Source organism: Entelurus aequoreus, linkage group LG04 (genome assembly GCF_033978785.1).
Source record: "Entelurus aequoreus isolate RoL-2023_Sb linkage group LG04, RoL_Eaeq_v1.1, whole genome shotgun sequence".
Taxonomy (NCBI): Eukaryota; Metazoa; Chordata; class Actinopteri; order Syngnathiformes; family Syngnathidae; genus Entelurus; species Entelurus aequoreus.
In genome coordinates this window covers 21233421-21259237 of record NC_084734.1, presented here as the reverse complement: position 1 = coordinate 21259237, position 25817 = coordinate 21233421, and the positions used below count along the sequence as shown (strand labels likewise).

At 39.9% G+C, this 25817-nt stretch overlaps 1 protein-coding gene and 1 pseudogene across 5 annotated transcripts in view; both read right to left on the bottom strand.

Moving 5' to 3' along the window:
* Positions 1–25817, bottom strand: part of LOC133648369 (protocadherin-11 X-linked-like) — a 760657-nt gene that overhangs the window by 685229 nt on the left and 49611 nt on the right. The gene's annotated exons all lie outside the window — the stretch shown is intronic.
* Positions 1–25817, bottom strand: part of LOC133649172 (protocadherin-11 X-linked-like) — a 155395-nt pseudogene that overhangs the window by 102986 nt on the left and 26592 nt on the right.

Below are 25817 nucleotides of genomic sequence, written 5' to 3'. Positions count from 1 at the left end.
ACAAAATACAATGATTTGCAAATCCTTTTCAACCTATATTCAATTGAATTTAATTGAAAGACAAGATACTTTACGTTCAAACTGGAAAACTTATTTTTTTTGCTAATATTAGCTCATTTGGAATTTGATGCCTGCAACATGGTTCAAAAAAGCTGGCACAAGTGGCAGGAAAAGACTGAGAAAGCTGAGGAATGCTCATCAAACACTTTTTTTGGAACATCCCACAGGTAAACAAGTTAATTGGGAACAGGTTGGTGCCATGTTTGGGTATAAAAGCAGCTTCAATGAAATGCTCAGTCATTCACAAACAAGGATGGGGCGAGGGTCACCACTTTGTCAACAAATGCGTGAGCAAACTGTCAGACAGTTTAAGAACAACATTTCTCAACGAGCGTTTGCAAGGAATTTAGGAAAATCACCATGTACAGTCCGTAATATCATTAAAAGTTTCAGAGAATCTGGGGAAATCACTGCACGTAAGCACGTGACCTTTGATCCCTCAGGTGGTACTGCATCAAAAACCAACATCAGTGTGTAAAGGATATCACCACATGGGCTCAGGAACACTTCAGAAAACCACTGATAATAATGTAATGATAATGATGTGGGCTCTGTACCGAGGATGTCGTTGTGGCTTGTACAGCCCTTTGAGACACTTGTGATTTAGGGCTATATAAATAAACATTGATTAATTGATTGATTGATAATAACTACAGTTAGTCGCTACATCTGTAAGTGCAAGTTAAAACTCTATTATACAATGCAAAAGCCATTAATCAACAACGCCCAGAAACGCAGCCGGATTCGCTGGGCCCAAACTCATTGAAGATGGACTAATGCAAAGTGCAAACGTGTTCTGTGGTCTGATGAGTCCACATTTCAAATTGTTTTTGGAAACTGTGGATGGTCGTGTTCTCCGGAACAAAGAGGAAAATAACTATTCAGATTGTTATAGGCGCAAAGTTCAAAAGCCAGCATCTGTGATGGTATGGTGGTGTATTAGTGTTCAGTTCGAACATTAAGTATCTTGTCTTTGCAGTATATTCAATTGAAAATAGGTTGAAAAGGATTTGCAAATCATTGTATTCCGTTTTCATTTAGGAATTACACAATGGGCCAACTTCACTGGTTTTGGGTTTTGTATTTTCTGCATTCCCAGAAACGAGTTTATGTAATTAACTCCAACCCCAGGCTTTCCTCCATGTTCGCCTGCTGCCGAGCCCACTCCAATGTGGTTGGTCGTCTGAAGGGCTGGCCAGCGCTTCTGCCTGGTGATTGCCTTTTTTAGGATAACGAAACAAAGTTAACTTTCCCTCTCACCTGAACAAACATGTTCTTGGGCCATAATTCTACATGTCAAAACAGTGTAATCGTAACAACTAATCAACACACTGCAATAGCAAAACATCTGAAGCTGAGCATAGGAGTGCTCATACCCCTATAAGTACGTCCGGCACACATTAGAAAAAGGGTACTCTCTGAATGCATGAATTTTAGTCTTTGATGTGATGTGTATTTGTGGTCTTGTCATCCTCGTCTGGACAGAAGGGTGACACGGCAGTGCGGCTGGATCAAAAGAGACGTCAAGATGCTTTACTGAACCAAAAGTTGCTTTATTACAAGCGACTGTAGTTCCTGGAGGAGGTGAAGTCAAAAATTAGGCACTCCTAACTTGGAGAAGCCAAACCATCAGTTTTTGTAGTCCCCCTTTTTGTCTCTGGGTGTGTGCTAAGTCAGGACAGCACACCCTCACCATAAAAAGAGATGTTCGTGTGTAAGTGTCTGGAAAACAACTGCTTTAAGTCATAACTCAAATGTTGACGTTGCGCTAGACATGTAGTCTCTTCTCAAGGATAGGGCTATCACTTTTGCATTCTAAAGTTCCAATTAGGGCCTCTTTCCTACGAGAAGTAATCCAATCCACCTGCGGATATCAAACTAAGGGGCCTTATCTTATTATGTGTTCAAACTGAAATACCACTATTTAATTAAACTTGGTGGTTTGCTTTCTCCATGATGAATATAAACATTCTCCATATGCAAAACATAATATGAGTTAATTCACTTCAGATGCTTTGGCATCTTTTAGCACGAGTATATGGCGTTGTAACAACATTCATAGGTCAAAAGAGAGGAAAAGCATTATAGGTCCCATCTATTATTTGGTTCAAAAGCAAGTGAAGTATTGAATTAAATAGGGTTGGGCCTCTTTTGAATTTGGACGACTCTGGTTCTAATTCCAGTTCCCAAAGATTCTCGATTCCAATTGTTTTAAAAGGCAGTGTCAAAGATTTACTGTAAATAACTTCAGACTCTTTATTGTCTCCTAGGGCTATTTTTGATCAGTACCATGCCATACCAATTTTATTTATAAAGCCCTTTAAAATATGCATACAGTACAGACCAAAGGTTTGGACACACCTTCTCATTCATGTGTTGTCTTTATTTGCATGACTATTTACATTGTAGATTGTCACTGAAGGCATCAAAACTATGAATGAACACATGTGGAGTTATGTACTTAAAAAAAAGGTGAAATTAACTGAAAACATGTTTTATATTCTAGTTACTTAAAAAATAGCCACCCTTTGCCCTGATTACTGCTTTGAAAACTCTTGGCATTCTCTCGATGAGCTTCAAGAGGTAGTCACCTAAAATGGTTTTCCGACAGTCTTCAACCTCTTGAAGCTCATCGAAAGAATGCCAAGAGTGTGCAAAACAGTAATCAGGGCAAAGGGTGGCTGTTTTGAAGAAACTAGTATATAAAACTTGTTTCCAGTTATTTCACCTTTTTTTGTTAAGTACATAACTCCACATGTGTTCATTCATAGTCTTGTTGCCTTCAGTGACAATCTACAATGTAAATAGTCATGCAAATAAAGAAAACACATTAATGAGAAGGTGTGTCCAAACTTTTGGCTTGTACTGTATATCAGTTTTTTTCAACCACTGTGCCGCGAGATACAGTCTAGTGTGCCGTGGGAGACTATATAATTTCACAAATACCAACAAAAGAGGAAAAGCCACCAAAATAGGAGCGCAAGACAAGAACTAAAACACTACACACAGGAAAATGTCAAACGTGGATCTTGGGGTTTGTTTTCCCGGAATGCAAAGGAAAGTTGGCGCGGGCAAGGCGTTAATGTAAGTACATATTTATTTAAACACTAACAATCTACAAAAAAAGAAGGAAACAAAAGGCGCGCACAATGGCGAAGAACAAACTTGACTTATGAAACCAAAAGACTAGCACAAAGGCAATTAACTATGAACACGAAACAAAAACACTTACTGTGGCATGGCATGAAGCATGAACTATAATAAACAGGAATCTCATGGGTAGCAGAGGTAGTATGGATGGATAATGTCACCAGGACGATCAACAGAAACAGACAGGCTTAAATAGCAGTGACATGATCAGTGAAAACAGGTGCGTGACTCAAAACGTAAAACAGGTGAAACTAATGGTTGCTATGGTGACAAAACAAGAGTGAAAAAGCAGGAACTAAGTGTCCAAAACCCAAACAGAACATGACTTAAACAAAACATGATCAACAGACATGAAAATAAGTCACGGCGGGATATGACAGGTCGTGACAGTACACCTATTTTGAGACAAGCGCTATAGTGATGCATGCTTGGTTATGGTTTGAATTCATATCCAACAATTGCGAGAACAACTTTTTTTTGTCAATATTGGCTGCTGAGTTTCATTTTTCAAAGATTTCTGCTGGTGGTGTGCCTCAGGTTTTTTTCAATGAAAAAAATGTGCCCTGGCTCAGAAAAGGTTGAACAACACTGCTGTATATCAATCATCAATCAATACATATTCTGTTATTAATGTGTTAGCGATACGGTTATTCCGATCAGGGTTTTATGTTGCCGATTCTGATACATGGATAGTAAATGTATAAGATAAATAAAAAATCGTAACCAAAAGGTCTGCATGATAACATCACAGGGATATTGAATGGTAAACAGCCGCCGACAGGCTTCACCGCGGGAGGGTGCCCCCCTCTGCCGTCTGGCAATCCCCACCAGGGTTCTGTTGCGGCTTTGTTGTGCAGCGAAATAATGCAGAATTTTAAAAAGTGAAACTTTTACGAAGTCGCACCGTTTATGGATTGTATTGTGCTTCAACACACAAGTATTATTATGGTGTGTGTATAAGGTAAGACATATTATCTGGAGTTTTGTTTCGCAATATTATGCAAAAGCAACTCTTCTGACCTTCTGGTACCTGCTGATCTGTATTTGGGATCTGCATAAATCCTGAAAATGTGCATGCGTCCGCCTTTGTAGTCCATGGTGACACCGTAGTTGAAAAGCTTCTTCTTTTTCCTCTATTTTCTTGTTATGGGACATTCATCCTCCGCTGTTGCCATTTCTAATATAAAGTAGTGTAAAGTTCTTACTTATATCTGTCAGTAAACTTGCCATGAAAGCGCTAAAACATACCGGTGTAGTGAGGTTACATTATTCACCCAAGGAACTTTAGTTATTAGAGAGTTCCGGTCGTTCACGGGACACATTTCCGGCCTAGTTGTTGTTTCCGGATGAGAAGATGCTGCTCCACTATTGATTTAAGTAAAGTCTGAATGTCATTAAAACCATAGACATCTTATAAGTAGATGCAGCATCGACCGCTACTGCCTACTGGCGCTGACGAGACGCGGGGCCGCCATCTTGGAGTGGTGATCCGCTCCACTCAGTGCAATTCATTTGGCAGGAGCAATGAACTGTCAGCGCATTTAATTCATTTTACCTCACTGAATACTACTGATTTTCACACAATTTTTTGTCATACGTGTAGTTATGATAAAGGACACATGTTTTGGCGTGTTTTATTATTCATAGTTTGCTTAACAGTAATATAATATTCTTATATGCTATAAGGGACCAGACGTCCGAGATCAAAATAATATAATCAAAAATATAATCCCAGAGAAGGGGGAAAAAAACGATCAGCTATTTTTAAATTGAAGAAACAATATGATTAGGTTATATATACATGCGTATATCCTACATAAACAATGTATGAATACATTAGAAATGTATATATCTTAGGGACCTATAGACGGTATCTCTGTTGCTGCAACAGCAGAGAGTTTATTTTGTCTTGACACTTTGTACTACATTCTTCCCTTAAATGATAATGTTGATTTATTTCCACTTTATTTTATTCAAGTATGACATTTTTAAATTCAATTAATTTCATTGACAAGCAATTATATTATGGTCATACTCTTGTTTGCTAGCAGCTACAATTTCAGTACTAAAGAAGATCTTTGCTCCTTCTCAACTCTGTGGTAATATTATTTTCACAAAATAAAACCAATAGTATGTTAATGTTAAATCTTACTTTTGAAAAGTAATCCCCCGCTTCCTATTTTCAACAGTCCGCTCATTTTCATATTTGTTTTCTACCTGTCAAATGTCAGTTTAGGCTGCTCGCCGGCTCCTCATCACCACTTCAAGATGGCGGGCGAATTTCTCGCGTCCCAGCAGCCAATGCTGCGTCTACTTATAAGATGTCTATGATTATTAGTTAGCTCCATCTTTTGACACTTCTCCCACTCCCGTCCTTGCACGCTACACCGCTACGACAAAGATGACGGGGAGAAGACACTACCGAAGGTGAGCCACGTAAATAAGACCGCCCACAAAACGGCGCATCTTGAAGCGACTGTCAGAAAGCGGCTTGAAGATGATATGTAAAACATAGTCTATGCAACATTTTGACCAAAGAACCACCATTACATGTTATGTAGACCACAAGGAAGTGTTTTACATTTAGAAAAAAAATAAAGAAATATGATAATCAGATGCGCCTTATATATGAAAAACGATCGAAAATAGACCAAAGGCAGTGCACCTTTAAATCCGGTGTGCCCTATGGTCCGGAAAACATGGTACATCATTACATGTGATATTATTACTTTTATTAGTCAGCTCTATCGTCTCGGCAGGGTCCTTGAGGCTGCATGGGAGTTTGCCCAACCAGTCTACATGTGCTTTGTGGACTTGGAGAAGGCATTCGACCGAAGTCCTGTGGGGAGTGCTCAGAGAGTATGGGGGTATCGGGCTGCCTGATTGTGGCGGTATGCATCCTTGTATGATCAGTGTCAGAGCTTGGTCCGCATTGCCGGCAGTAAGTCGGACCCGTTTCCAGTGAGGGTTGGACTCCGCCAAGGCTGCCCTTTGTCACCGATTCTGTTCATAACTTTTATGGACAGAATTTCTAGGTGCAGTCAAGGCGTTCAGGGGATCTGGTTTGGTGGCTGCAGGATTAGGTCTTTGCTTTTTGCAGATGATGTGGTCCTGATTGCTTCATCTGGCCAAGATCTTCAGCTCTCACTGGATCGGTTTGCAGCCGAGTGTGAAGCGGCTGGGATGAGAATCAGCACCTCCAAGTCAGAGTCCATGGTTCTCGCCAGGAAAAGGGCGGAGTGCCATCTCCGATTTGGGGAAAAGATCTTGCCCCAAGTGGAGGAGTTCAAGTACTTCGGAGTCTTGTTCACCAGTGAGAGAAGAGTGGATCGTGAGATCGACAGGCGGATCGGTGCGCCGTCTTCAGTAATGCGGACGCTGTATCGATCCGTTGTGGTGAAGAAGGAAAGCTTTCAATTTACCGGTCAATCTACGTTCCCATCCTCACCTATGGTCATGAGCTTTGGGCTATGACCGAAAGGACAAGATCACGGGTACAAGCGGCCGAAATGAGCTTCCTCTGCCGGGTGGCAGGTCTCTCCCTTAGAGATAGGGTGAGAAGCTCTGTCATCCGGGAGGAGCTCAAAGTAAAGCTGCTGCTCCTCCGCATCGAGAGGAGCCAGATGAGGTGGTTCAGGCATCTGATCAGAATGCCGCCCGAACGCCTCCTTAGGGAGGTGTTTCGGGCACGTCCGACCAGTAGGAGGCCACGGGGAAGACCATCTCTCCCGGCTGGCATGGGAACGCCTCGGTATCCCTCGGGAGGAGCTGGACGAAGTGGCTGGGGAGAGGGAAGTCTTGGCTTCCCTACTTAGGCTGCTGCCCCCACGACCCGACCTCGGATAAGCGGAAGAAGATGGATTTATGGATGGATGGATGGATCATTCATAGCGCAATGACTTGCTGCAATAATAACCAATGCATTTGAAAAGAAAACTGTCATATTTAGGTCACACGTAGAATAAAGTTATTGACCAAGTTTATCAACTGTACAAAGCTATTTTCTCCTTCTTCCCTTGAGAGGCAAGGGAACAGACACATTCCATTGTTCTTATGTCATGGGACTGGTTTCTTTATCATCATGTAACGATTCCTAGAGACAATTCATTCCGCGATCACCCACTGAGCGTGATTCTGTTTGGGGGATATCAGAAAGCTCCAGAAAGGACAAACAAGAGAGAGAAAACTACAAACGCGTATGACATCAGCAAGCCTTCTAACACTGCAATTGATTGAATATTAACTTAAACAGTTCTTTCCATTGCGAACCAGATAGAGTACATTTCTAGTTAGGCAAATAATTAATGTATGAAATGTTTATTAACAAGCTTTTGAATAATATTTTGACTAGTTTTTTTTAATAAAAAAATTCCTTTTGAAGTGTTTCTCTCTTTTTTTTTGTTTATTAAGGATGTGGCTTCGGCTTGTAACCGCGGCTTTCGCGTTTCCGTGCCACAGGATTTACATAAAAACCCTGCAGTCTGCAAAGTTTTGAAGGGATTTTAGTGGGGAAAAAAAAAAGAGACTCGGGATGAGCGACAAAATGAAAGCCTCAAAGACCAGCGGGGTGTGTTGCAGTGTGAGGATGTGGGGGTGGGTTGGTGCTGAGGGCAAAAGGGAGAGGCGCCGAGCGGGTGTGGGATGCCGAGTGCGAGCTTGGCGGTGTATGAGAGCGGCAAATCCGACTTGGTTGGTAAACAGAGGCTCCAGGGATGCTTCTTTTGCATGCAGGCTGGGATGGAAGCCCTCTATGATCCTAATGGAGTAAGCTCGCAGGAATCACCATAGAAAATGCCAATAAGGCTGTCAGCTAGAGCACTAACACACAGACATGTAAAAGTACACACGTTTCAATCCATTCAAACTGGTTGGCTTTTCCGTGCCTTGTTTGCCTCCGAGAGCACTCGCGCTTCTAATTTAACCCCCATTGGTTTATTTAGCCCGGCGAGTTTAAAGGCGACTCCGTCTGCACCAAGCTAACAAACTAATTTTATGGTTGTGATTCGAGAAATTCCACAATTTCTTCTGCCCTTGGACCCTCCGGATCAAACATCGGCTTTGAATTGGATTCTGACTTTGTGATGTCACAGTTATTATTTTTTTGTTTGTTTTTTATGCAGGCACTTTCATGCCCAAGTGGATTTTTCTTTCTGCTTGATGTACAGTGGTTGCAAATATGGTTATCATATTGGTTTATTCCAAAGATGCATAGTTACAAAACCCAAAATTCGTAAGTAAAAACAAAATACAATGATTTTTAAATCTTTTCCAACTTATATTCAATTGAATAGACTGCAAAGACAAGATATTTATTGTTCGAACTGTGAGACTAATATTTTTTTTAAGCTTTTCAGGTGGAATTCTTTCCCATTCTTGCTTTATGTACAGCTTAAGTTGTTCAACAGTCCGGGGGTCTACGTTGTGGTGTTTTAGGCTTCATATTGTGCCACACATTTTCAATGCGAGACAGGTCTGGACTACAGGCAGGCCAGTCTAGTACCCGCACTCTTAATAATATGAAGCCACGCTGTTGTAACACGTGGCTTGGCATTGTCTTGCTGAAATAAGCAGGGGCGTCCATGATAATGTTGCTTGGATGGCAACATATGTTGCTCCAAAACTTGTATGTACCTTTCAGCATTAATGGTGCCTTCACAGATGTGTAAGTTACCCATGCCTTGGGCACTAATACACCCCCATACCATCACAGATGCTGGCTTTTCAACTTTGCGCCTAGAACAATCCGGATGGTTCTTTGCCTCTTTGTTCCGGAGGACATAACATCCGCAGTTTCCAAAAACGATTTGAAATGTGGACTCGTCAGACCACAGAACACTTTTCCACTTTCCATCAGTCTATCTTAGATGAGCTCGGGCCCGGCGAAGCCGGCGACGTTTCTGGGTGTTGTTGACAAATGGCTTTTGCTTTGCAAAGTAGAGTTTTAACTTGCACTTACAGATGTAGCGACAAAATGTAGTTACTGACAGTGGTTTTCTGAAGTGTTCCTGAGCCCATGTGGTGGATATCCTTTACTCACTGATGTCACTTTTTGATGCAGTACCGCCTGAGGGATCGAAGGCCATGGGCATTCAATGTTGGTTTTCAGCCTTGCTGCTTACGTGCAGTGATTTCTCCAGATTCTCTGAACCTTTCGATGATATTACGGACTGTAGATGGTGAAATCTCTAAATTCCGTGCAATAGCTGGTTGAGAAATGTTCTAAACAATTTGCTCAGGCATTCGTTCACAAATTGGTGACCCTCGCCCCATCCTTGTTTGGGAATGACTGAGCATTCCATGGAAGCTGCTTTTAGACCCAATCATGGCACCCACCTGTTCCCAATTAGCCTGTTCACTTGTGGGATTTTCCAACTAAGTGTTTGATGAGCATTCCTCAACTTTGTCAGTCTTTTCTGCCACTTGTGCCACATTTTTGGAAACATGTTGCAGGCATCAAATTCCAAAAGAGCTACTATTTGCAAAAACTAACAAGGTTTTCCAGTTTATACGTTAAGTGTCTTGTCTTTGCAGTCTATTCAATTGAATATAGGTTGAAAATGATTTGCAAATCCTTGTATTCTGTTTTTATTTACGATTTACACAAAGTGCCAACTTCGCTGGTTTTGGGTTTTGTACAAAATGATTCTCATTAAAACATGTCAGAAAAAGAGTATGAAGAAGCAGACTTTATTTGATCCTAACACTTTTCTATTTCGTAGCAATTTCTAACAAATGAGTTTGTTAATTTCCTGCGCTCCGTCTGTAACAGAAAAACCTAATAAATCATCAATAAGATTCTCATGAATAAATAGCTGTTCATAAAGTGATGAGATGAATAAGATGATCTCATTTCTTAACAAGGTTCATTATGTTTATCAGCATTCCTCTTGTATGTACTTTGTGAACACTGAGTTTCAACAGTTGCTTAAAATAGATCACATTAGTCGGTTGTTTCAATTCATTGCTAAATCCAGTCTATAAAGTAAGTCCACATACTAATATAGCAGAGGTCTTACGTATTATTTTTCCTTAAAGCGGCACTACACTTTTTTGGGGATTTTGCCTATCATTCACCATTATTATGAAAGACATGATTATGGATGTTTGCTTACTTGGAGCCTATGGAAGCCGTTCAATTCTGCCGATTGAGCCCTTAAAAAACATCCAAACATCTCCATTGAGGTTTTATATACATGATGACATTTATAATAACATTTAAAATGTACGTGTTTTAATTTAAAAAATGCATCACGTTTGCTCTTTTTCTTCATCACTCATTATTACTCACCGCCGACTTCATGAGAGCTAACAAACATAATAAAACATCACTTACTTTGCAATGTCTGCTGTCATTAGGATGCCGACTGCCAGGATGTTCATATATTCCCATTTAGGTAAAAAATATCTCATAATCCTAACGAAGAAACGGAAGAAAGAAAGTCTACCAACTTGTTGGATTACCTACTCAGACGTCTCATGTCAAGGTGAGAAGCATTATTTAGTCAAAGTCAAAGTCAAAGTCAGCTTTATTGTCAAACAACTGTTTGTACAGGACATACAGGTGGACGGAATTACGTTCCTCTCACATCCACGGTGTCTATAAATATAAAGTGTAAAAGAAGAATAAAAAAGATAACAATTTAAACAGTCGCATGAGGGGGGGGGAAAATATACAGGGGAAGAAGATATTACCAGAATATCTATAATATCTATCTATTGTATATACAGTATTGCAACGTAAGTATTCAAGTATTCAGATGGGAGTGCAAAGTGCAATGTAAACAGTGTAAACAGTTAAAACAGTTAGCAGCATTTTGAGTCCGGAGTAAAGTGGCTAAGTGATAGATGGTGTGTGTGTGTGTGTGTGTGTGTGTGTGTGTGTGTGTGTGTGTGTGGGTGAGTGGGGGGGGGGGGGGGTGGGGTGTAGTGTCTCAGTTCACAGTTCAGTTCAGATTGCAGGGCAGAGTGAGAAGGGGGGGGGGGGGGGGGGCGGGAGAGAGTTCAGCTTCCTGACAATACAATACATTTACAGGGTGCAAGGAAGCGAGGAAGCAGCAGACCACTGGATGATGTAAACATTGGCACACAAGCTTGCGATCACAGCACCGCTATAAATAGTATGTCTGCGTTAATAATAAATATATTTGATTTGTAAAAAGCACTTTACATTGAGTAAACAACCTTAAAGTGCTACAGTGTATTAAAAAAATAAAAAGATAATAAAAAATAAATAAAAATAAAAACTAGAACAGCCAAATAGCTAAAACTAGTATGCATATATCTAAAAAAATATGTTTTTAAAAGAAGGGTTTTTAACCCTTTTTTAAAAGCATCCACAGTCTGTGGTGCCCTCAGGTGGTCAGGCAGAGTGTTCCAAAGACTGGGAGCGGCGGAGAAGAAAGTGACAGCCGCTTATAATAACAATATCACCAATATGTGGTTAATATTTAAGTCACAAATGTAAACGGAGATTGTTTGGTGCTTTTTGAATGGTTATTTATTGGGTTTTATGGGTAAAATAGTGGAGCTCCCATCGGCTCCGCTGTAAGCATACTTTTATGTCTGTTTAATATTAGGAATGCATTAAAAAAAAATCCATCCGTCATGTTTTTCATAATAAACGCAAACAATAGACCCAATTCCAAAAGTGGGTATATTTGTCCTCTTTCGTTGAGAAGATGTGTTGTACATTCTTGGCTAGCAGGTTATAGTTTGCTTTGCACAAAATTGTAGGTTTTTGCAAATGAACCAAATAATTGAATTTCAATATTTTTGATTAAATCAATATTTGGTTTAGATGTTCTCTATTACCAACATTTTTATTAATTATTGAAGTATTTCTTGCTGTAGGGCTGTGGGGGAATTTTGTTTTTAATCAGTTATAGAAGGACATCTTTAAAGTTTAGCAATATCAATTCACAGGGCATATGTATTCGCCCACCCTGCCCCTGGTGTTCTTGTGTGTGAAGGCGCAGTACCGTAGCACAGAATGTACTTTTGTTGACACCTTCATCACCCTGCACACAGCACTGCTGTCAAGTGCTCCAAAAAAAACCAAAAAAAAAACAAGCAAACATTTTCAGTCTTTTATAATAAATTTGCTGTGCATTACATCCTATGCTAACAAAGTAAAGGCTCAGCTTCCCCTAAAATGTCAAAGAATTAGTGGTTTAATATGTACCATATTGCCTCAATGACAATTGAGGGACAGTGGAGTTCATACTCCAACAGGCTCCTTCAGCTTCGTTCCCACAGTGTTCGATTCAAGAACTCCTTCATTCCGCACTCCATCCAGCTGTATAATCACTCGCTATACAGCAATAGATTATATCTGTCTATTACCTGACACCTGACATGTTAGCTACTTTCTCTTTGTTTTTAATGTCTATTTTCTATTTTCTGATGGATTTACTCTCTATTTTATGCTGCAGCTGTCACATATACTGTAATATTGTACATGGTAATTGTTATATATTGTATATATGATAAAGACATAATATAATATATCAGTATATATAATATACTGTACATATATTATGTAAATATTACGTATGTATGTTATATTTTATATCTCTATATTTAGTCTATTTATACATGCATTGTCCTTTCCATCCTAACACTTTCCATCATTGTAACTGAGCTACTGTGTGGAACAATTTCCCTTGTGGATCATTAAAGTTTGTCTAAGTCTAAGTCTATATTTCCAGGACTATAAAGCACACTTAAAATCTTTTTTTTTTTCTTCTCAAAACTTGACAGTGTGCCTTATAACCCGGTGCGCCTAATGTACGGAATAATTCTGGTTTTGCTTACTGACCTCAAAGCTATTTTCTTTGGTACATGGTGTGATGATTAGTGTGACCAGTGTGTAGACTGCCATGTAATGCGACTTATACTCAGGAGCGACTTATATGTGAAATTATTAACACATTACCGTAAAATATCAAATAATAGTATTTAGTTCATTCACATAAGAGACTAGACGTATAAGATTTAATGGGATTTAGCGATTAGGAGTGACAGATTGTTTGGTAAACGTATAGCATGTTCTATATGTTATAATTATTTGAATGACTCTTACCATAATATGTTACGTTAACATACCAGGCACGTTCTCAGTTGGTTATTTATGCGTCATATAACGTACACTCATTCAGCCTGTTGTTCACTATTCTTTATTTATTTTAAATTGCCTTTCAAATGTCTATTCTTGGTGTTGGGTTTTATCAAATACATTTCCCCAAAAAATGCGAGTCATACTCCAGTGCGACTTATATATGTTGTTATCCTTCTTTATTATGCATTTTCGGCCGATGCGAGTTATACTCCGGAGCGACTTATACTCCGAAAAATACGGTACTTATATCTGCCATGAAAGCGCTAACACATACCGGTGTAGTGAGTTTACATTATTCCCCCAAAGAACTTTAGTTATTAGACAGTTTTTCACGGTACACATTTCTGGCGGATGAGAAGATGCTGTTACGTTGTTGATTTAAGTAAAGTCTGAATGTCATTAAAACAGTTAGTTCCATCTTTTGAAACTTCTTCCACTCCCGTCCGAAGGTGAGCCACGTAAATAAGACCGCCCACAAAACGGCGCATCCCGAAGCGACTGTCAGAAAGCGGCTTGAAGATGATTCGTAAAACATAATCAATGCAACATTTTGACCAAAGAACCACCATTACATGTTATGTGGACCACAAGGAAGTGTTTTCCATTTAAAAAAAAATAAAAATTATATGACTCCTTTATTGCGCCCTATTATATGCGCCTTATATATGAAAAAAGATCGAAAATAGACCATTCATCGGCAGCGCGCCTTATAATCCGGTGCACCCTATGGTCCGGAAAATACGGTACTTTAGGGTTTACATCTTGTTGACTAAATATGCGCTAGAATGTGTTCAACTGTTGTTTCGAATCTGCGACTCTCTTCTCATTCATCGTGCTAGCGTCACATTAAATGACTTCAATGGGGGCACATCAAGGGGGTTGTTGCAATGCTGACAAACTAGACAGTCATTGGATTAACGCTGGGCTTTGTCCCGCCCATCGGACGCAGAGCGTCTCTGGAAGTCAATGAGGAGTGGGCTTGGCCTCGGCTGGGCTTCAGCACGATGACTTGATTGGATTAGTCAGAGGGAATCTCTTTTTTAGATTGACAGGAAAATGAGTGAATTGGCGATCCTGAAATAAACAGTCAACCACAACCAGAGTACTTTCAAATGTAATCCCGTTTTTCCGAGTTGATATTGTGACACCCACAGTGCTATCTTGTAGCTTTGTGGATAATCGGGCCTGATCAGAATGATGCTTGGTTTGTCTGAGCCTCGGGGCGCAACAACAATGGAGGCGTACACAGAATTGTACACTGGAAAAACTTACAATCTCACCAAGTGCACACTTCTCAGTTCTAGTCAAAATATCTAAACAAACTTAATAAAAGTCACAATCTTCTGAAAATTTACCATTCGGGGGGTTGTGACTTGTATTCGGTTTGATTATATATTTTGACTCAAAATGAGAATTATATACTTTATGAAATTCTAAGTTTTTCCAGTGTAACAGCTATTTGCATTTAATTAGGAATATTTTTGAGGTTGCAACTGTGCACATTAGGGTTGTACGGTATACCGGTACTAATGAATGAAAAACGGTACTATACTCTGTTTGAAAAGTAGTGTGAATTAGTGAATTATATTTTTATAGCGCTTTGTTTGTTTACTTACTACTAAAAGGCAAGTTGTCTAGTATGTTCACTATTTTATTTAACGACAAAATTGTTCTTCGATTGCCATAAGAAACATATTTTATGTATCGTAATATTTTTTGTTAAAATAAAGCCAATAATGTCATTTTTTTTGGTCTCCTTTTTTTTTTTTTAGAACAGTATCTAAAATTATTAAAATCCATTTTGGTGCCGGCACCGGCTGGCCTGGGTACGCCTCGGGATCCCCCGGGAGGAGCTGGCAGGGGAAAGGGTAATCTGGGTTTCTCTGCTTAGGCTGCTGCCCCCGCGACCCGACCTCGGATAAGCAGAAGAAAATGGATGGATGGGTGTTTTAAGCGATTTTTAACGATAGTCCTCATCATATCAATTATTCATTTACTTAAGGAAACTGTGGTTTTCAATTGCAGTAGTTTAATTAGTAATCTTTCAATCACATTTTACCTGTGGAATTTTCCAAGAATATTCCAATCGGGAAGGTGACATTTTCTTTGTAAAATCTAACATATTTGTATCTTTTATATGTTAGTGGGGACTGTATTTGTGCTCAGAGAGTAGCTAAAAATAAGTTTCCTCTACTTGAAAGACCAGCAACGGTCACTGGTCTATTTAGTCCACAGCAAACCTAGTCATTAGCCATGTTTTTAGAAACTACCATGTAAAACGGCTGATCAAACAAAACAGAAGTCATCGTCATGGACCCACTAGCTGCGAAGGCTAGCTGTCCTATCAGCTAAACAGATTCAATAACTCAAGGCTGATGCTTTGGCGAATTTACGAGACTGAAACTGTACAAAAAGAATGACACTGTAAGTTAATAATACTAAATGTGTTAACATATTTTGCTAATGCTAACGACGCTAGCTTGATTATACTACGGTAGTCCATACAAACATGCACGGAAACACTCTCTATAGACATCATACATGGGACGGTTTATTAAGGATGAATTGTTTTAGTTATATTGTAATATAAATATAAATATGCTTGGACTAATAAATCCTCAACAAATATACTTCCGGTTCAAGGCACGAAACAGGAAGTACATATTTTTGCTATCAGCTAAACAGATCCAATAACTCAAGGCTGATGTTTTGGAGAATTTACGAGACTGAAACAGTACAAAAAGAATGACACTGTATGTTAATAATACTAAATGTGTTAGCATATTTTGCTAATGCTAACGACGCTAGCTTGATTATATTACAGTAGCCCAGACAAATATGCACGAAAACACTCTCTATAGACATCATACATGGGACAGTTTAGTTACATTGTAATATTTACCAATGTTGCTTGGAGTGATAAATCCTCAACAAATATACTTCCGGTTCAAGGCACGAAACAGAAAGTACAGTTTTTTTGCAGTGAACAAACTGGTCCAAACCATGGCGCCATAGCACAAAAAACAACACACCTTTTCAGGTACACTCTTTGATGAATACAAAACATGATGGCCATTAGCGAAGACAAATCCATAAATTAGCCTCATCGTTTTATAAGCCGCAAGGTTCAAAGCCTAAGAAAAAAGCAGCAGTTGATGGTCTAAAAAATACGGTAGTAGAATTATAATCTTCGGAATCCAAATCAAATCGATTTTGTTAATTGGCGACAAGACAAAGCCCTTGTGCTGAACTTGAACTGTGACGCAAACAATTGATTATTTCAGTGCTTTCACAAGTTTAACATTTGCATCTTTAGTTCCAGGATTGGTTGATGCAATTTTGCAGGCATGGTCTAAACTAGGGATGTACGGTATACCGGTATTAGTATAGTACCGCGATACTAATGAATCATATTCGGTACTATACCGCCTCTAAAAGTACCGGTCCCCCCTCCCCCCGCACCTCTGTCGTCGTCACGTCGTGTCATTGCTGGTTTTACGAGCAGAGGAGCATGTTCGGCAGCGCACAATCACGAAGTACTTACACGCAGACACAGTGTGTAGACAGAAAATTGAGAACGGACACATTTTGGCTTAAAAACTAACAATAAAGGTGAAGTTATAACACAAAAACGCCCTCAGGAAGAGGTGCTTTAAGACATGGCTAGCTAGCTAGCAGCTAAATCACTAATCCTCGCCTCCATGGCGACTAATAAAGTATGTTTCTTACAAGTATCATTATCACTGCAGGACGAGGGATAGCTAAACATGTTTCACTACACACCGTAGGAGGATACAATAGCTCACCGGCGTCAGAATGTAAACAAACGCCATTGGTGGATCTACACCTAACATCCACTGTAATGATACCAAGTACAGGAGCGTATCTAGTTGATAATACTATGATTACATCGATATTTTTTGATGACACAAAATCTTCTTTCGTTATTTTTTAAATTTATATTATGTTTATAAACTCAGGAAATAAGTCACTGGACACATGAGGACTTTGAATATGACCAATGTATGATCCTGTCATGACTAAATTTGTGGTATCATCCAAAACTAATTTAAAGCATCCAATCAACAGAAGAATCAGTGATTATTGCATTTTAACAGAAGTGTAGATAGAACATGTTGAAAGAGAAAGTAAGCAGATATTAACAGTACATGAACAAGTAGATTAATAATTCATTTTCTACCACTTGTCCTACAATTTTGACAAAATAATAGAATGATAAATGACACAATAAGTTACTGCATATGTCAGCGGACTAATTAGGAGCCTTTGTTTGCTTACTTACTACTAAAAGACAAGTTGTCTTGTATGTTCACTATTTTATTTAAGGACAAAATTGCAATAAGGAACATATGTTTAATGTACCCTAAGATTTGTTGTTAAAATAAAGCCAATAATGCTATTTTTTGTGGTGCCCTTTATTTAGAAAAGTATCGAAAAGTATCAACATACATTTTGATACCGGTACCAAAATACTGGTACCTAGTCTAAACTATTCTAGGATACCACCAACTACATTCATACTTTAAAAAGACCACCATAACCCTTTAATTTACCGTTTGTCTAATGTGTTCTGACACAAACTAATGCACTGTGTACAGTGGAGTGGTGTACGGAAGCATAAAAGGACACGTCTGACCTCCCCTGAGATCTGTTTCTCTTCCCTCGGCTTTCTTTCTTCCTTTTGAGGAAAGCACCTGTAATTTATCTTCATCAAATATTATAGACATCCTCGGGAACAGAACCCAGACCTGAAAATATCAAATCAACGGTACATTTTTCAGAAAATGGCAGATCCAATTTTATACATCTCCCAGAGGCTCGCCTCTAACGGCGGGCTTGCTGACCCTTCACTCGACTGACACTGCCTTTTGCAGCTTTTCCAGATTATTTCTGTCTTCTGCATTTTGAAGAATGCTAACAAGTCCCCCCCCCCTACCTCCAAAAGATGTTCTGTATTGCATTTTCCAAGACGTGAGGACTTGACAGGCATAACTACAAATTATCTACGCCGAGACATGAGGCACAATAGATAAGCTGTCATATTGTTTTTGGCGTCTGGCGAGGCAACATTGTCTGGTTTCTCTCTGTGTCACAACACCTTTAAAATAAATGTCACATTTCTCTCAACTAGCTTTGCTAATAGACACCAAAGACATCACTTGACTGACCTTAATCAGCATATTTTATAAGAACTACTCTATTCTGACATGGCAGCCCCGCATAATCACTAAAGGCTAACCCGTGTCAGATCGCCCGCCTCCTGTACCCAATGACAAACACTCAAACAGGAACTTCATTAAGTCCTCTTGCATAATTTAATGAGCGATAAAGAGGCGCACAAAAGATAATACACAATTTGGGCTACTTTTTTGCTTAATGAGAAATACCTATCAATAAGATGCCACGCAGTTCCACAAAACTGCAAAAAATATATACAAACCCCGTTTCCATATGTGATGGGAAATTGTGTTAGATGTAAATATAAACGGAATACAATGATTTGCAAAACATTTTCAACCCATATTCAGTTGAATATGCTACAAAGACAACATATTTGATGTTCAAACTGATAAACTTTTTTTTTTTTTGCAAATAATCATTAACTTTAGAATTTGATGCCAGCAACACGTGACAAAGAAGTTGGGAAAGGTGGCAATAAATACTGATAAAGTTGAGGAATGCTCATCAAACACTTATTTGGAACATCCCACAGGTGAACAGGCTAATTGGGAACAGGTGGGTGCCATGATTGGGTATAAAAGTAGATTTCATGAAATGCTCAGTCATTCACAAACAAGGATGGGGCGAGGGTCACCACTTCGTCAACAAGTGCGTGAGCAAATTGTTGAACAGTTTAAGAAAAACCTCTCAACTAGCTATTGCAAGGAATTTAGGGATTTCACCATCTACGGTCCGTAATATCATCAAAGGGTTCAGAGAATCTGGAGAAATCACTGCACGTTAGCGGCTAAGCCCATGACATTCGATCCCTCAGGCAGTACTGCATCAACAAGCGACATCAGTGTGTAAAGGACATCACCACATGGGCTCAGGAACACTTCAGAAACCCACTGTCAGTAACTACAGTTGGTCGCTCCATCTGTAGGTGCAAGTTAAAACTCTCCAATGCAAGGCGAAAACCGTTTATCAACAACACCCAGAAACGCCGTCGGCTTCGCTGGGCCTGAGCTCATCTAAGGTGGACTGATACAAAGTGGAAAAGTGTTCTGTGGTCTGACAAGTCCACATTTCAAATTGTTTTTGGAAACTGTGGACGTTGTGTCTTCTGAACCAAAGAGGAAAAGAACCATCCGGATTGTTATAGGCGCAAAATTGAAAAGCCAGCATCTGTGATGGTATGGAGGTGTATTAGTGCCCAAGACATGGGTAACTTACACATGTGTGAGGCGCCATTAATGCTGAAAGGTACATACAGGTTTTGGAGCAACATATGTTGCCATCCAAGCAACGTTACCATGGACGCCCCTGCTTAGTTCAGCAAGACAATGCCAAGCCACGTGTTACATCAATGTGGCTTCATAGTAAAAGAGTGCGGGTACTAGACTGGCCTGCCTGTAGTCTAGACCTGTCTCCCATTAAAAATGCGTGGCGCATTATGAAGCCTAAAATACCACAACGGATACCCCCGGACTGTTGAACAACTTAAGCTGTACATCAAGCAAGAATGGGAAAGAATTCCACCTGAGAAGCTTAGAAAATGTGTCTCCTCAGTTCCCCAACGTTTACTGAGTGTTGTTAAAAGGAAAGTGGTGAACACGCCCTTTCTCAACTTTCCCAACAAATTATTAGTTGCAAAAAAAAAAAAAAGTTTATGAGTTTTAACATCAAATATGTTGTCTTTGTAGTGCATTCAATTGAATATGGGTTGAAAATGATTTGCAAATCATTGTATTCCGTTTATATTTACATGAGTAGGGAAATTGTGTTAGATTAAGATTAATTTAAGATTTAAGTACCAATGATTGTCACACACATACTAGATGTGGTGAAATTTGTCCTCTGCATTTGTCCCAAGGGGATGGGACAAATGCAGATGACAAATTTCACCACATCTAGTGTGTGTGACAATCATTGGTACTTTAATCTTAAATTAATCTTAATCTAACACAATTTCCCTACTCATATGGAAACGGGGTTTGTATAATGGCACCACGGGTGGAATATGCCCTTTCAAAATACAAAAACACATTACTTCAAATAACGAAATTATGATTTGTCGATTTTTTTTTTTTAATGATCATTATTTTGAACCGTGTGGCACAACTAAAAACTACAGAGGCTACAAATAACCCTCATGCAAATCAACTATTTTTAATGTCACTTTTTCTACAGCAGAGCATTTAAACAATACGGGGAAAAATAATACTGTCACTGCGGGGTCGTTCCTCCCAGATGCAGAACGGACATCTCCGGACGAAAGCGTGAAGGTAGGATATGATTTATTCCTTATAAATCATCCAACTTACAAAATAACAGGCAAACAACAAAGGCAAGCATGCCTAACACACGGGAAGCTAAGGCAAAAACTTAGCGCAGTAAACATAGAACTATGGACATGGAACACTCACGAAACTGTGGCATGAAATAAACAAGACTCACGTAGTAGGTTGCGTGAAGCAAATAATGACGCACGGCCGACTGACCGGCAAAGGCAGGCTTAAATAATGCCTCTGATTAGTGCTCGGGCAGCAGGTGAGCAGGCGGACACTAATCAGAGACAGGTGGAAATAATAAGTAACCGTGGTAACTAAAACAAACAAGGGTGCACAAAAACAGGAAATATGGAGTCCAAAACTAACAGAACATAACAAAACATGATCCGGACCACGGATCATGACAAATACATCTACAATACTTTGTGTATAAAAACTACAATTGAAACTAAAATAAAAATGAGCACAACGTATAAATGTACCGCATTTTTCCGACTATAAGGCTCACTCAAAATTCGACAGTGTGCCTTATAACACGGTGCGCCTAATGTACGGAATAATTTTTGGTTGTGCTTACCGACCTCGAAGCAATTTTATTTGGCACATAGTGTAATGATAGGTGTGACCAGTAGATGGCAGTCACACATAAGAGATATGTGTAGACTCCACAATGATGGCAATAAGACTCGAGTAAACAACGCCAACAATTTATATGTTCCATTGAAACTATAGAACATTACACACGGCGCTAAAAAATCGATCAAAATGTTTTAGTACGACTTTGGTAAGTTATGAAGCCGCACCACTTGACTGAAACTGTACAAAAAGAATGACACTGTAAGTTAATAATACTAAATGTGTTAGCATATTTTGCTAATGCTAACGACGCTAGCTTGATTATACTACGGTAGTCCATAGAAACATGCACGAAAACACTCTCTATAGACATCATACATGGGACGGTTTATTAAGTATGAATTGTTTTAGTTATATTGTAATATTTACCAATGTTGCTTGGACTGATAAATCCTCAACAAATATACTTCCGGTTCAAGGCACGAAACAGGAAGTACATATTTTTGCTATCAGCTAAACAGATCCAATGCTGATGTTTTGGAGAATTTACGAGACTGAAACAGTACAAAAAGAATGACACTGTATGTTAATAATACTAAATGTGTTAGCACATTTTGCTAATGCTAACGACGCTAGCTTGATTATATTACAGTAGCCCAGACAAATATGCACGAAAACATTCTCTATAGACATCATACATGGGACGGTTTAGTTACATTGTAATATTTACCTATGTTGCTTGGAGTGATAAATCCTCAACAAATATACTTCCGGTTCAAGGCACGAAACAGAAAGTACAGTTTTTTTGCAGAGAACAAACTGGTCCAAACCATGGCGCCATAGCACAAAAAACAACACACCTTTTCAGGTACACTCTTTGATGAATACAAAACATGATGGCCATTAGCGAAGACAAATCCATAAATTAGCCTCATCGTTTTATAAGCCGCAAGGTTCAAAGCCTTGTGTAGACTCCACAATGATGGCAATAAGACTCGAGTAAACAACGCCAACAATTTATATGTTCCATTGAAACTATAGAACATTACACACGGCGCTAAAAAATCGATCAAAATGTTTTAGTGCGACTTTGGTAAGTTATGAAGCCGCACCGCTTGATGTGCTTCAACATACAAGTATTATTATGGTGTGTGTATAAGGTAAGACATATTATCTGCCGTTTTGTTCCGCAATATAATGCAAAGGCAACTTTTCTTACCAGCTGGTACCTGCTGATCTGTATTTGGGATCTGCATGAATCCTGAAAAATTAGAAGATAAGAAAAGTTGCTTTTGCATAATATTGTGAAACAAAACCCCGGATAATGTTTTCTAATTGGTGCCATTTTGCGGTCCTTACACACACACCATAGTAATACTTGCATCTCGGACTACGGTAGCCGTAATGGGCCGACAATCCATCAAGCGGTGCGGCTTCAAAGTCATACTAAAACATTTTGACAGATTTTTTAAGTGCCGTGTGTAATGTTCTTTATTTTCAATGGAACATTTAAAGTGTTGGTGTTGTTTACTGGCGTCATATTGCAGTCTACACATATCTCTTATGTTTGACTGCCATCTACTGGTCACACTTATTACACCATGTACCAAATAAAATTGCTTCGAGGTCGGTAAGCACAACCATAATTATCCCGTACTTCAGGCGCACCGGGTTATAAGGCGCACAGTTGATTTTCGAGAAAATTAAAGGTTTTTAAGTGCGCCTTACAGTCCGAAAAATACGGTGCACTTTTTTGCTGTGCACCTCTTTATTTTTATATAATTACGTTTTTTGGAGAGTGTGTGTTTTTTCCTGTATTTTGTACCAGTGTCTTTTACTACGATATTTGCATTATCGTCGGCGATTACTCGAAATGAGTATGATTGTCCTCCTGTTGGTGGGATTGCCTTCAGGAGAACGACTGTGCGTGGAATCTTTTAAAGTGGGGAGACTGGAGCACAGCAGACTTGCCAACCTTGAGACCTCCGAATTCGGGAGATGGGGGGGGGGGTCTTGGTGGGGCGGGGTTGCGGGGGCGGGGTTGAGGTGCAGGCAGCATACCCCTTCCCCTTCGCGCTTTTCTGGATGAAATGAAATTATTTTTTCCAATCATTTTGGAACTTCCAAGCGTATTTCTTCTTCCTACTCGTCGTCGCCATGTCTCTTCTTCGTTATTCTGCTTCGTCTCCTTGTTGTGTGTGCAGCCGTAGATGTTATTGTAGCGTCTCGGAAGAGTCAGTGCTGCAAGGGATTCTGGGTATTTGTTCTGTTGTGTTTATGTTGTGTTACGGTGAGGTGCGGATGTTCTCCCGAAATGTGTTTGTCATTCTTGTTTGGTGTGGGTTCACAGTGTGGCGCATATGTGTAACAGTGTTAAAGTTGTTTATACGGGCACCATCAGTGTGACATGTATGGCTGTGGACCAAGTATGCCTTGCGTTGTCATTAAACCAGGTAAAAGATGATACAACGTGTCAGCATTTCTTGACAATCTTCGAGTAAAGACAATTGTCAAACCCGTCCAACGCTACATTGTTATGTGACTGGGTCGGTACGCTGTTTATATGGAGGAAAAGCGGACGCCTGGACAGCATGCGACTGTTAAGGGGTGAAGGTTTCAGGTGTGAGAGGACTTTAAAGGCAGTGCCTTTAAGGCACACCCCCATTATTGTTGTCCGGGTGGAAATCGGGAGAAATTCGGGAGAGTGGTTGCCCTGGGAGATTTTACGGAGGGGCACTGAAATTCGGGAGTCTCCCGGGAAAATCGGGAGGGTTGGCAAGTATGGTGCACAGACAGCCACCACACTGTCCTTGGCAAATAGTAGGCCAGGGTCCAATGGCATGGAGACCAAGACAATTGGGGGCCCATCTTTGCTGCAGCCTTCTTCCGCCTTTGTGACCGTTGTGGAGCTTCTATGCAACCATCATCCGCCGTTGAGGTCTTTTTCGACGAGGGAGACGCGCAGACTCCAACGTCACTTCGTTGCTGTGGGGAGCTGTATCCAGGTGGCAAGGGAAACCCAAGACGACCGGCACCTCCTCACAGCTGCAGGAGGCTGCCGGAGCTCCGGTCTGTCGGAGGACCGCCTACGGTGCGCCTACCAGCACTTGCTTTTCTCTCAGGGTGGGCTCCCCTAGACTTTTGTCTTCCCAGACTAACCCACAAGGCAGTGGTTGGGTGATGCCAGGGCATGTCCACAAAGTGGGCCTGCGCATCACGCCTCTGGGGACCACTGCAGCTTAATGCATTAGACATTGGATTGGTCCAATCGCCTTTATAGATTTACCTGAACATTTTGGCCACAGTAAGAGCCACGGCCTACCTGCATAACAAACAACACTGTGATGCTATTTTCATTATTGTTGCATACATACATCATATTAGACCTAATATGTGAATAGTAAGTTGACATTGATTCAACGGCCTCACACAATTGATATTCCACGTGGAACTCTTACAAGCAGATGAAAAATGAGCTTTACCTACGACAGTAAAATCACATTGTAGCAACTTTGATTGGAATACTTTATGGGTTTCGGTATGGATTAGGTCTGCTCAACATACAGCAGACTGTCAGGTTGAAATGATAAAAGCATACAAAAATTGGCCTGTGTGCAAAGGATTGCTGAGGGGCAAGGATTATAAAGGTTTTTCATCCAGCGCCTTGCCCCGTATTGATTTAATTATAACTAAGAGATTTATCAACACACAATGTTTGACAGGGACTTCAGTAACACTTAGAATTAAGTTACAACTACCAGCAAGGAGTAAAAATGCCACTGCAGCAGAAACTCAGAAGAGGACAAATGAGTCTTGTGAAGCTTTGCTCCACCTTTTATACCAACAGTCCGTCCCTAAAATATGCAGGCACTCTCTTGTTTTGGCAGCTTTACAGATGGACGGTGAAATTATTGCAAATTATAGAAATTGTCCGCACTGCTATATATTACCTTAAAAAAACACTTTCACAACACCCTAGAGTGCATAAAAGCCACGAAAGGGAGTCCTGGAATAAAGAAAGTTTGATTTGGAATGTAAGGTGGCTTGTGCAAAACATGTTGTAGGGTTGTACGGTATACCGGTACTAGTATAGCATCGCGATACTAATGAATCAAAAAGGGTACTGTACTCCGTATAGAACTGGTTCCACATTTGAATTTATTTATTTATTTTTTACGGGGCATTACGGCGCGTCGTCACGTCAAGACATTGCTGGTTTTACGAGCAGAGGAGCATGTTCGGCAGCGCACACACACAGAGTACTTACAAGCAGACACAGTGTGTAGACAGAAAAGGGAGAACGGACACATTTTGGCTTAAAAACTAACAATAAAGGTGCAATTATAACACTGAAACGCCCTCGGGAAGAGGTGCTTTAAGACATGGCTAGCTCGCTAGCGGCTAACAGTGTTTTAGCTACTTATAAATCACGAATCCTA